General features: G+C 42.7%; 3 pseudogenes; 1 reads left to right on the top strand and 2 right to left on the bottom strand.

Moving 5' to 3' along the window:
- Positions 1–680: 680 nt before the first annotated feature.
- On the bottom strand, positions 681–1,889 carry LOC101698824 (testis-specific Y-encoded-like protein 1; annotated as a pseudogene).
- A 4,050-nt stretch (positions 1,890–5,939) lies between these two features.
- LOC147829792 (U2 spliceosomal RNA) lies at positions 5,940–6,014 on the bottom strand (annotated as a pseudogene).
- A 4,610-nt stretch (positions 6,015–10,624) lies between these two features.
- Positions 10,625–10,995, top strand: LOC147829793 (BH3-interacting domain death agonist-like; annotated as a pseudogene).
- Positions 10,996–11,924: the final 929 nt, after the last annotated feature.

Genomic DNA, 11,924 nt, shown 5'->3' on the forward strand with positions numbered 1-11,924 from the left:
ATGAGGAATTGTGAAGGAAGGAGAGCGGAAAATTAGATCTCTAAGTCTATTGACTTAAGGTAACCTCTCTACTCTGGAAATAAGAGCCAAAACAAAAAAGCCTACTTTTTCAGATGTTTCTAAACTATCTTTTTAAAAGTTTTTTCTTTATAATAGGAGAAAAACGTTAATATGGGAGACAGAGTTGTTGGCAACACTCAAGGAGTTGGCATTGCAAATAGCAGGCAACATTAGAAGGTAACAAGTGGTACAGGACAAGTTATGAAGTAGCATAAATCACAGAAAAACTGGTCCATTGTTGCTCTCCCTTGACATCATTAATGCCCAGTACCAAGCTCCTAAACTGCTGGATTCAGAGCAGGAGGAGCAGAATGGGCTCCTAGACAAGCTAGAAATTCAAGTGGCAGTAAAATCAGAGGCTCTCAGAAAACCAGGGTCTACACAGTGTAAAGGTAATGCATCCTACATCATCACTGGCTTGTCTTAGAAGTAGTGTGAACTATTGTCATGCAGCATTGGCTCTTAACACAGAAGAGCATAGAAGCCAAGTATTAGTTAAGAAGTATGTCCATAACAGTTTCAATCTTGAAGTTGAAAGAACTGAATATCCAGAGGAGAGAGGATACAGAGTTCAGTCAAAAAAAAAAAAAAAAAAAAAAAAAAAAAAGCATACCGTTGCTTTTGCCTAAGCTTAAATCCAGCAGGAGGCGGTAGGGGCATTTGTGCAGGAGTATTCCCTAAGGTAGAGGTTAACCGGATTGGAAACCGAAGGGCCTAGGGATCTCCACTGGCTCTCTTATTGGTGGACGCCTGGCTCTGCGGATTCCTTCATGCAACAGGTAGTATTGCAGTGGATTTGGCCACAGGTCCGCTTTGATAATGTCAGCAATTCTGTCAGACTCTGGAAGACTGTGGTCTGAAAACCAGGTAAAGAAGCTGCAGATGAGGTCTTGGTTTCTACAAATGAAGGTCTGGGGTTCATGTTCCGTACGCCATATGATTGGAGTGGAGACACCACTCGCCCGGAGGATCTGACCTCATACTCCTTGACGATCAGCTTGTTTCTGAAGTAGGGATTTCTTCTAAAGAAGAACTTGAAGTTTCAGTCCGTTCTAGGATGTCTGAGTTCCTTCACCTCCAAATTAGTTACATACCTTAACATGTTTGCATCTTGGCCCCTAACCATGGGAGACAGCTGGAGGTGGTTCCTAAAGGCAGTCATCCAGAAGCCCGGGATACTCTGAATGATGTAGTTCCTTCGCTCCAGGTAATGTCGACGCATCCGCCTGAACTTCTGCTCCAGCTGTTGGAAGGCCCTGTCCGCCTGAGCATTCACAGTGTCCAGGGTCCAGTTCCAGCTGGATGGCTTCCAGAGGATCCATGCGCAGATTCATATTTAGGGGCCAGGGCCCTGCTTCCTTCACCTTCCCTGTCACTCTATCTTCCTCCGCCACTTCCATTTCCTTACCTACTGGGGCTTCCTTCTCCACAGCCGCCTCCACAGCCTCCTCCTTCTCCATGCTTTCCGCCATCACCACTTCAGACCCCACCTCTTCTTCCACCGCTACAGAAGTGATGGCGCACTTTTCAGCCTTTGCTTTCTCGCTCTTCCCTTTCCCCGTCACCTCAGACGCGTATCTTTCTGCGCCCCAGGTTTCTAGGGCCTCCTCCCCATCCTGAGCACGTTTTGTAGTCGGTGGGCACCAACTCTGCGGCTGCGTCTAGCCCCCCAGTGGAAGGTGGCGCCTCCTGTTGCCCGACCTCAGACTCAGCACCATCGTCGACTCAGGCCTGGGAAGCACGGCCACAGTCCGTGGGGTCGCCGGGGACGCCCGCCTCCTCCGACAGCTGGGGCGACTTATCGCTTCCCTCACTGGTCTCCGCCATCACCTGCGTCGCCTCTTTTTCCTCGGGGAGCGTCAGGCTCTGGTTCGGGTCTCCCGGGACGTGGCCAGGAACTATAAGGCTACAGGTTTGAGGGAGAGGAGTCCTCTCGAACCCGTCCAGGCTGCTCTTGCTAGTAGTAGGTAAAGGTCTTTTTTCCTCTCAGAGACGCAATCCAGAGGAAGAGCGCGGACACGGAACACCACAGGTCTCCCAAGCGTCTGTCTGGGAGGAAGTTTTTGCCAAGGGTCTCTGATTCTTTCTGTGTTCCAAGTATTTGCCATAGGAGGAAAACACGTTGTCCTCACATGCGGACATTACCAACATCTATGTTGATGCTGATGTGACTAAAACAATATAGATTCCTTTAAATGTATTACCAAAGTCTTGCTAGCATTTTTTTTTTATTGTGTATCGTCACAATCAAATCTTAGCCTGGTTGAAGATAGGGACGTATCTTAGGGGTAGAGCGCTCCCCTAACAAGATGAGGCCCTGGCCTTCCTCCCCAGCACTGCGAAAACAAAACCAAACACCACATCCCAGCTTAAACCCTTTAGCAGCTCGTCCTACCTCCAGGACTAGTCAGATGGGCCAGCCACACCAAGATCTCTTGCCCTTTCTTGGCGACATGCGTCACCCCCACCATCTGTCTGCCCAGCTGGGACACTAAGGCTTTTCTAGGCCGAGCCTTAGGGTCCCTGGGGCCCATCTAGGTATACATTCTGGTCCCAACAGATGCGGGGCCCCTGAGTGGGAGGAGTATCTGCCCTCTAGCAGGGGCCAAGCCCACCGAGGGGGGCACCAGGCTGCTTGGGCACTGGATCCAGGGGCCCTTCTTCCCTCTGCCCTCACTCTGCCCAGACTCCTGTTCTTCTCTCCCCCTTTCCCTCTGGGCATCCTGAGTCCCAGGTAGAGCTGAGCTTGGTGCTGCTTCCCCAGCTTCTCCCTCCCATCCTATGGTATTCACTTTGCTTCACCCCCACAGACACTGCACCCACCAGCTTCTGAATTCCTTTTAAGGGTTTTAAAAATAAACAATCTTGTCCAGGTGTGGTGGTGCACCCCTGTGATCCCAGCACTTGGGAGGCTGAGGCAGGAAAATCCCAGTGAGTTCAAGGCCAGCTTGAACTACCTAGGGAGACTGTGTCTCAAAAAAATAAATTAATAAAATAAACAATCTTGGAGGGAGACTATTATTAGACAAGAGGATGGGAATAAGGGAGAGGAGGAGGAGGTGTAATAAGGGATGGACATGATCAAAATGTTATATGCATGTATTAAAATGTCACAATGATCCGGGGATTTAGCTCAGTGGTTCTGCAGCCTGCTGCACAAGCTCAAGGACCCGAGTTTGATCCCTGGTACCAAAAACAAAAAAATTGACCTGCCTAAAATGTCACAATGAAACCCAATATTTCATAACATTAATATCCACTAACACATACACACACACATATATATATTAGTAAAAATAAATAATATTGGAAATCACAAAGCTTCGTGATGTTCTCCACAGACTTAGTCTCTTCAATGTTGTGTGGAAATCCAAGGTCCATGATGCCATAAGGCCCAGTATTAGCTTAAACAGGCTGTCCAGGTGAATTATTTAAACCTCGAGTAGAGAGAGGCAGAAAGATGTTGTGTGCAGGAAAGGGCAAAAGAAAGCTCTTTTTACTTCACTCCTCCATCTTTAAAATCTTCCACAGGGCAGCTGATGGTGTAGAACAGTGCTAGAGCTTTCACCTAGCATGCACAAGCCTCAGCACCTCCAGAAAATGAAAATAAAGAAAAAGAAAACAGAGACACAATCCCACCTTTCAAAGATGAGAGAATAAAGCCAGGTGTGGTGGTACATGGCTGTAATCCCAGCACTGTGGGAGGCTGAGACAAGAGGATCACAAGTCCAAGCCCAGCCTGGGAAACTTGGTGAGAACTTGTTTCACCATAAAAAAGCAGCAAAGGCCCTAGATTCATTCCCCAGTAACACATACACACACACACACACACACACACACACACACAGATGAAAAAAGGAGCAAACACTCCATTTTTAATTATCAAATATTGTGCCAACAAAAGAATATGCTTAACACACACATATATATATACATATATACAGTTTAATAACAAAAATGAATATACATCCCTATTATCCAGCTTTTTTTTCTTTTGAGACAGTATTTCACTGTGTAGTTCAGGCTGGCCTTAAACTCACTGTGTAGCCCTGGTTGGCCTCAAACTCACGTTGATGCTCCTGCCTCAGCCTCTTGAGTGCTAGGATTACAGGTGTGCACCACCATATCCAGCCTCCAACTATTTAAAAAAATGATTTTGGTTAGTGCCTTTGAAGGCTCGTGTGTGTCCTGCCTCAGTAGAGTAACCACTGTCTTGAATTTGCCTTAACCCTGGCTTCCTTTTTCTTTAGAAGTTTGGAGTTTGAGGCCTCAAACTGGCTATGTGGCCTGGGGTCACGTCAAACTTGTGATCCTCCAGCTCAGCCTCCTGAGTGTTAAAATTACAGGAGTGCACAACCACACCTGACCACGCCCGGCTAGAGGGTTTTTTTTGGTACCAGAGATTGAACTCGGGTCCTTGCGTTTTCGGGGCAGGTGGCAGAACCACTGAGCTAAATCCCCGGCCCTCCGGTTAAAGTTTTATTCCTTGGGTATATTTTCCTACATAATACGTTTTAGTTTGAGAGAGATTTTGCATTTTATAGAAATGAAATCACTGAGTACACACCTTTCTGTAATTTGCTATTTTCACTCAGCTGTATGATTTAAGACCTACCTACTGCAGTGTGCAGGGATGGCTTCACTTACTTTCATTGATGAATTGTGTTCCATTGTGTGAAAGCGGGACACTGTTTACCCCTCCCGGCTGCAGTAATTTTATGTTTCCCAATTTTTTCTACACAAACAGCACTGTCCTTTCTTGGACTTGTCTCCGGCCTCAGAGAGGCAAGGAAACAGTAGAGACCCACAGCTGCCAAATGAAGCTGAGGCAATGACTGCTTTGGGAGGTCCATTGTCATGGATCGAGGTCAGCAGCCGATGACTAAGGGAAGCCAGCTTCAACTTCCAAGACCCAGGCAGGGCAAGGTAGGGATACCAGAGGCCAAGTAGAAATGGTGACTGTTAGGGCCAGGGAGGGGTCTGTGAGAGGGAAAATAAGGGCACAGGAAAGATCCGAAGTTCTGTCTTTGCCACAGTGTCCACTGTGACATCCTACACCCTAAAGGCATGGGGATATGGTCCTGGACAGGAGAAAGCACATTTGGTGACAGTTCTTGAAGAAAAGAAATCAATTTAAAATTATAATCTGTCCCAGGTCATCTGTCTTATCTTTCTCTAATCTAATTTTTAACAAATAGCTCATTTCTTTCCAAGATGAGCAATGCTCAAATGACATGCATGATTCGTGCTGCTTCCAGTTAAACAGAGTGTTATTCACATCCAGTTCTAAAAGTGAAGGCCCAAATAAGGTGGCTTGGGCCTTTGCTCCCAGCACTCTGGAGACTGAGGCAGGGTGTACTTCAGCCCTGGAGTTTGAGGCCATCCTGGACAAGGCAGCAAGACCCTGACTTAAAAAAATTAAAAATAAAATAAAAGGATAAGTTTGATCATAATAATAAATTACTGAAAATAGAAATGTCCTTGAGGATCACATGTTCAAGAACAGCATGGGCAACTTGGGACTTGCTGCAAAACAAAAGTTGAGAAAAGGGCTGAGGATGCAGCTCAGTGTTCCCTGTGTTCAATTCCCAGTTCAGTTCCCAAGAGGGAAAAAAAGGAATTTACAACATGAAGAAAGCAGATCACAAAATTGTATGTACCAAATAATCTCATTTCATAAGGAAAAAAGTATGTATCTCTTTATTTGGAAGGGTAAATGACAAAAATAGTAACCATGAGATAAAACAAATCCCCAGCACTTTCCTCACTTTGCTCCTAGATCGTAAGTGGCACCATCTCAGAAAAATTAAGACACAGAACATAAAGCAGATGCAAAACATACATCACAAAAGGGATTACTTCAGGAAACAGAGCCTAACAAATAGTTCTCCATGATTTCAAAGAAAGTATAGACTGTACTACACTTGATCTTAGCCAAAAGGCCGAGAAGCGATAAGAAAGTATAGACTGTAAAAGGTGAAATTCTTTGTGTTTCTAAAGGAGAAAGCACAATCAATGTAACAGAAAAACAAATACAGATGTTATAGAAGAAAAGATTTCTTGAAATAAAGATTTGAATCTACAGACTAAAAAAAGATGGGGGAGAAAAACTGATGCTGATCGAAGATGGTGAAGATTGCTAGTATTTATCCAGTATTCATTCATTCTCCCTTCTTCTATAATGAAATCTTTCTCAGCTTCTCTTGCAGTTAGGTGGGGTCATGTGGCAAAGCTCTGATGAGTGGAATATAACCAACAGATTAATATTACAAACACCTTCTGAGTACATCCTTAAACGTGCTTTCCCCTTTGCTTTACACCTCCCTGTTAGCTAGAATACTCATTCTGGTTCATGTGACAAGGGCAACATCCTAGGGATGGTAAAGCAAAGAGAAGAGCTTGAACCTCTGACAGTTTCATTAGAGCATTGCTGCTATCTCAGTTTATATCATTACATGAGAAACAAATTTTTTGTGTGGTTGTTTTATTTTTGAGACTGGGTCTTGCTATGTAGTTCAGGCTAGTCTTGAACTCACTATGTAGCCCAGGCTGGCCTCAAACTCGTGGAGATCCTCCTGCCTCAGCCTCCAGAGGACTGGGATTACAGGGAAACAAATCTATTTTTATCTTTTAAATCCACTGTTATTTCGGGCTTCTGTCTGAATTTATATTTCTAAATAATACAATGTTAATTTATATATTGGTGACGTTGCTGAATTTCAGAGATAAAGAAAAAAATTTGAATATGTTTAAGTAAAAGAAGCAAGTCATGTATAGGGAGTAAACATCAGCCTTGAACTTATGCAGAAGCAACATTTAAATCAGAGGACAAAGACCTCCATGAGGCCTTTGCTGTGAGTTCAAGATGAGCCTGGACTATATAGAAAGACTCTCAACAAAACAAAACAAAAACAAAACGAGGGCTGAGGATTTAGCTCAGTGGCACTGCGCTTGCCTTGAAAGCTCAAGGTCCTGAGTTTGATCCTCGGTACTGGAAAAAAAAAAAGCAAAACAAAACAAAGCAGAAGAAGACAAAAAAGCAGAATCTACAAAGACCTGAGAGAAAGGATAACCCAAGACATTTTTAATCCATTTTTAAAAAATATAAAGACACCCACTCTGAAACATGTAAGAACTCATGAGACCAATATGAAAAAGGTCTACTTGAAAATGAAATCTCACCAATAAAAACAAATGGGGAAAGGAGAAATCAAGGTAAAAGAACAATCATGAACACCACCCATGTAGATATAGAACCCACCAGACAGTGGTGGATACTGGTGAAAGGATGGAAGGTGAATAATACTAACCTTTCCTGTGTGAAAATGACACAACCACAGAATGAGGCAGAGGCAGTGGAGGAGAAAGGAGACAGAGTAAAGTGTATTAATTTCCTCATGTTTCTTCTTTAGAAGTCAACAGATGTTGTCTAAAGTTGAAACACACTGGTTTTAAAAATGACTAACCTAATGTTATCCTTCTTAATTTAGAGGGCTATTTTTATTTTATTTTATTTTTTCAAGCAGAACATTTATTGGTTTAGATATACATAAAACATGTATGATACCATTTGTCATGGAGGATTTGCACCTGTACATGATATATCGTGCTTCTTCTTTTTTCCCCATTCCCCTCCCTTCCCTTTGACCTCTCTTCCTCTCCTCTCCTTATGTACAAAAGCTTTGTTTCAATTTTTCCTTCTATTCTTTTTTTCTTGTCTCTTCTTTCCTTTCTCCCTCCCCCCTCCCTTGTTCCCCTTCTCATTTGAACATTTTCTTCTCATTTCCCAGTATCTGTTGTACATTTTGGTCCTTATTTCCATTGCCAGTTTCTCATACCAGAGAAACAATGCAGTATTTAAACAAGTGTGTCCTATTTATCTCACTTAAGAATATGGTCTCAGGGCCGGGGATTTAGCTCAGTGGTTCCGCTGCCTGCCTTGCAAGCCGCAAGGGCCCCAGTTCGATCAAAAAAAAAAAAAGAAGAAGAAGAATATGGTCTTAAGGTGCATTCATTTAGCTAGAAAGTTCTCAAGTTTATCCTTTTTATGGCAGAGTAGTATTCCATTGTGCAAGGGACCACAATATTTATTATGCCCAAAGCAGTGGAGGCTATAAAGAGTCAACCCCACAATTGGCTTATTTATAGAAGTAAGTATAGCTGAAACCTACATGCTGAGGTCAGAGTAACTTGCACCCAAATTCTGTTCCCACAATTAAAATTTTCTTAAATAGAAGGACAGTGTTCTAATTACAACCATATATTTTGTCTATTTGGTTTCTAATTTGAGAATGTTTTGTCTTTTCATTTTACAATCCTTGCTTCTGTTAGTTTCCATAGACACTGTATGGTTGCATTCCCTCAATTGTAGCTCGCCTTTACCCCAATTGATGACCAATAAAAATCAGTGGTTTGGACGGACCAGTGCCTTTTGCTAAAGCAGCATTGGTCTTCCTGGTCCCCACTTTCTGTCTCTCTTACTTCTGTCTTTTAGTTTTTTTCTCAGGCCTGTGTCACACACTGGGCAGGAGACTGGAGCGTACTGCAGAGGTTTCCAGTAACATTTCAGGGATTTCCGGTACCATTGTATAAAAAAGCGACATCTTATTTATCCATTCATCAGTTGATGAGCCTTTGGTTATTATAAACTGTGTCACTGAGAACATGGGTGTGCATATATCACTGTGGTATGATGCTTTAATTCTTTCAGGAAGATACCAAGAAGAGAAATAGCTGGGTTGAATGGAACCTCTACTTTTAGTTTTTTTGAGGAATCTCCACACTGATTTCCACAGTGCTTGCACCAGTCTACACTCCTACCAACAGTGGAGAAGGGCTTAAAAGACTATTTTTAGAAATCTGTATTTCCTGTTGTCAAGATATATTTTTTGAACTTCAAAAGTTGCTTGAGTTTTTTTCCTCCTGTTAGATGTCTTTTTTTTTTCTTTTTTCTCAGTACTGGAGATTGAACCCAGGGCCATCACACTGACTTACATCCTCAGCCCTTTTTATTTTTTGAGACAGGGTCTCCCCAAGTTGTTAAATCACCCGGGCTGGGCTCAGACTTTTGATCCTCCTTCCTCAGCCTCCCAGAGTGCTAAGATTACAGTGGTACACTGCCACACACAGCTACATATTTTGTATCTTTAAGAAAACTGTGATCCCATTTTTTATTGCTCCCAGCTTGATTAAAGTATGATTCAAAAATAAAGCTAGTATCTAATGTATATGCTTTGATGTGCATACACAGTGTGAAATGATTACCACAGTCAAGCTAATTAATTTCAGTCACTGCATGTGGTCACGGAGTATGTGGAGAACACTTAAACTCCACAAATTTCAGTATATAACACACTATTATTAACTATAATTCCCTATGATTCGATTTTTTGTAATGATATTATGAATATCCCTATTCTCTGTAAAACTGTCTTTTTTACCTATACATGAACGTGCATACATGCACAAACATACATGCACACACACTTTCATCCTCATGTTTTAATGTGTGTATTTAGGGATTAAAAACATCTAGAAAGATAGTTGCTAAATATCTACTGTGAATTATCTCCAAGTGGTGGAGTTCAAAATCCAATTTATTTTTATTTCTTCTTTTCTGAACAGTTTTGATACACTTTAATTTTTTTGAGCCTGGGTATTGCTATGTAGTCCAGGCTGACCTTGAACTGACTACGTAGCCCAGGCCAGCCTTGATCTCATGACGATCTTCTTCCCTCAGCCCCCAAGTGCTGGGATTACAGGCATGTGCCACCACATCTGGCAAGGCCTGACCTACACAGTGAGACCCTGTCTCAAAAACAAAAACAAAAACAAAACAACTCCTTCTATACTATTCAAAACTTAACTCCTTCTTTTCCTAAGAAGTATCTATTCATTTCATTTGCTTATTTTTTGATTGGGTCTTTTACTTGAGTGTGTGTGATTTTTTTTTTTTTAAGTTCTTTATATATTCTAGATGTTTGTCCTCTGTGTGTTGTGTAGCTGGCAAAATGTTTTCCCATTCTGTAGGTTGTCTCATCCCTCTGTTGGTTGTTCTCTTTCACATGCAGAAGCTTTTTAATTTGATATGATCTCATTTGCTGATTCTCCATGTTATTTCTTGTGCAATTAGAGTTCTGCTCAGAAAGTTCTTGCCTGTGCCTGTGTCTGTGTGTTGAAGAGTTTTACCAATTTTATCTTCCAGCAGAGTAAGGGTTTCTGTTTTCAGAGTTAGGTTTCCATGCATTTGATTTGATGTTAGTGCACGGTGAGAGATAAGGGTCTAGATTCAGTCTTCAGCCTGAGGGGAGCCGGATTTCCCAGCAGCAGTTGTTCCAGAGGCTGTGTTTCCTCCAGCACTACTTCTGACCCCTTTGTCAAAGTTCAGTGGGTTAGGGTGGGGCACGGAGGGGTGGACACTATGAGTGGGCAGAGAGGCTACTTAGCCTCCCTCCCTGCTCTCCTAGCCATGCTGCCTTGGTCCTTCTGCTCCACAGTCTCTGGGACTGCCCAGCCAGGCCATCTGTGAGCCCAGAGAGCTGAAGCCACCAGTGCTGCTGGTGCCATGGACTACTCGGATAAAGAGCACATCACAGGCCTGCTGCTGTATGGCTTCCTCTGAAGGTGCACTGAAGACAATAATTTCCATCAAGAGCTGGAGGCGCTGGCCCAGGCACTAGCTCTGTGAGGTTTCAAGGAGATGACAGTGAGAATTTGGGAGAGGTCGATGGGACCAACCAGTCCTCCATGGCAAGATCTGAGAGAGAAGAAATCACACATGGGGGTGGGGGACCTAGAATCGATCCCAGTGTGGTGAGCCAGCTGGCTGGGGAGATGGTGAACACAAGTCTGTCAGAGGATGACGGTCTGGCAGCCACACTGCAAGAATTGCTACCAACCTTCCCTGAGAATGCAGAGATAATCAGACCATGCTGACCACTGAGCATGCTGATGGACAAAACAATGGCCAAGACTGTAAGCCTGCGATATAACTTGGAATCTCAGATTGGGATGCCTCCAACCTTGCTTTTGTTGTCCAAGATTGATTTTTGCTTTGCTGGGTCTCTTCCGGTTCCATAAGAATTTTAGGACTGTTTTCTTGATTTCTTGATCATGGCCATTCTTACAAGACTAAGATGGAATATCAGTGTTGTTTTAATTTGCATACCTCTAGTGACAGTGATGTTCAACATTTTTCAAGGATTTAATGGCAATTTGTAGTTCTCCTGAAATTGTTCCATTCATTTCACTTGCCTATGTTTTAATTAGATATTTTATTTTGAAGTCCTTGTTTTTTGTTTTTTTTTATATATGTTCTATATATTAGTCCTATGTCTAAGGAATAGCTAGCAAAACCTTTTTCTCATTCTGTAGGTTGTGTCTTCAATGTGCTGGTTGTTTTCTTTCATGTTCAGAAGTTTTTTAATTGGATATAATCCCATTTGACTCTTCAAGATGCTATTACGTGTGCAATTTGGGTTCTGTTCACAAAGTCCATGCCTATGTCTATGACTTCAAGAGATTTACCAAATTTATTTTCCAGCACATTGTTTCTGCTTTAACCTTTAGATCTCTGATGCATTTAGAATGTACTTGAGCATGGTGAGAAATATGTAATGTCTTAGTTAACTTTCCCTTGTACCTAAAACAAAATACCTGATAACCCAAATTAAAGGGGAAATGGTTTATTTAGTCCACAATTTGTAGAAGTTTCAGTCCCTAATCGGCTGGCTCCAAGGCAGGGTGGGTGCAGACAGGCATCACAGGAAAGAAATGATCCAAGGCATGAACAATGTAGCAAAGCAACTAGGAATGACCACACTCTCTATCCCTTATATCTTACCCAGGTCACCTAGGGTGGGTAG

The sequence above is a fragment of the Heterocephalus glaber genome, unplaced genomic scaffold (assembly GCF_053883595.1).
Source record: "Heterocephalus glaber isolate CG9 unplaced genomic scaffold, H.glaber_assembly_v1.0 deba00000470, whole genome shotgun sequence".
Classification (NCBI taxonomy): Eukaryota; Metazoa; Chordata; class Mammalia; order Rodentia; family Bathyergidae; genus Heterocephalus; species Heterocephalus glaber.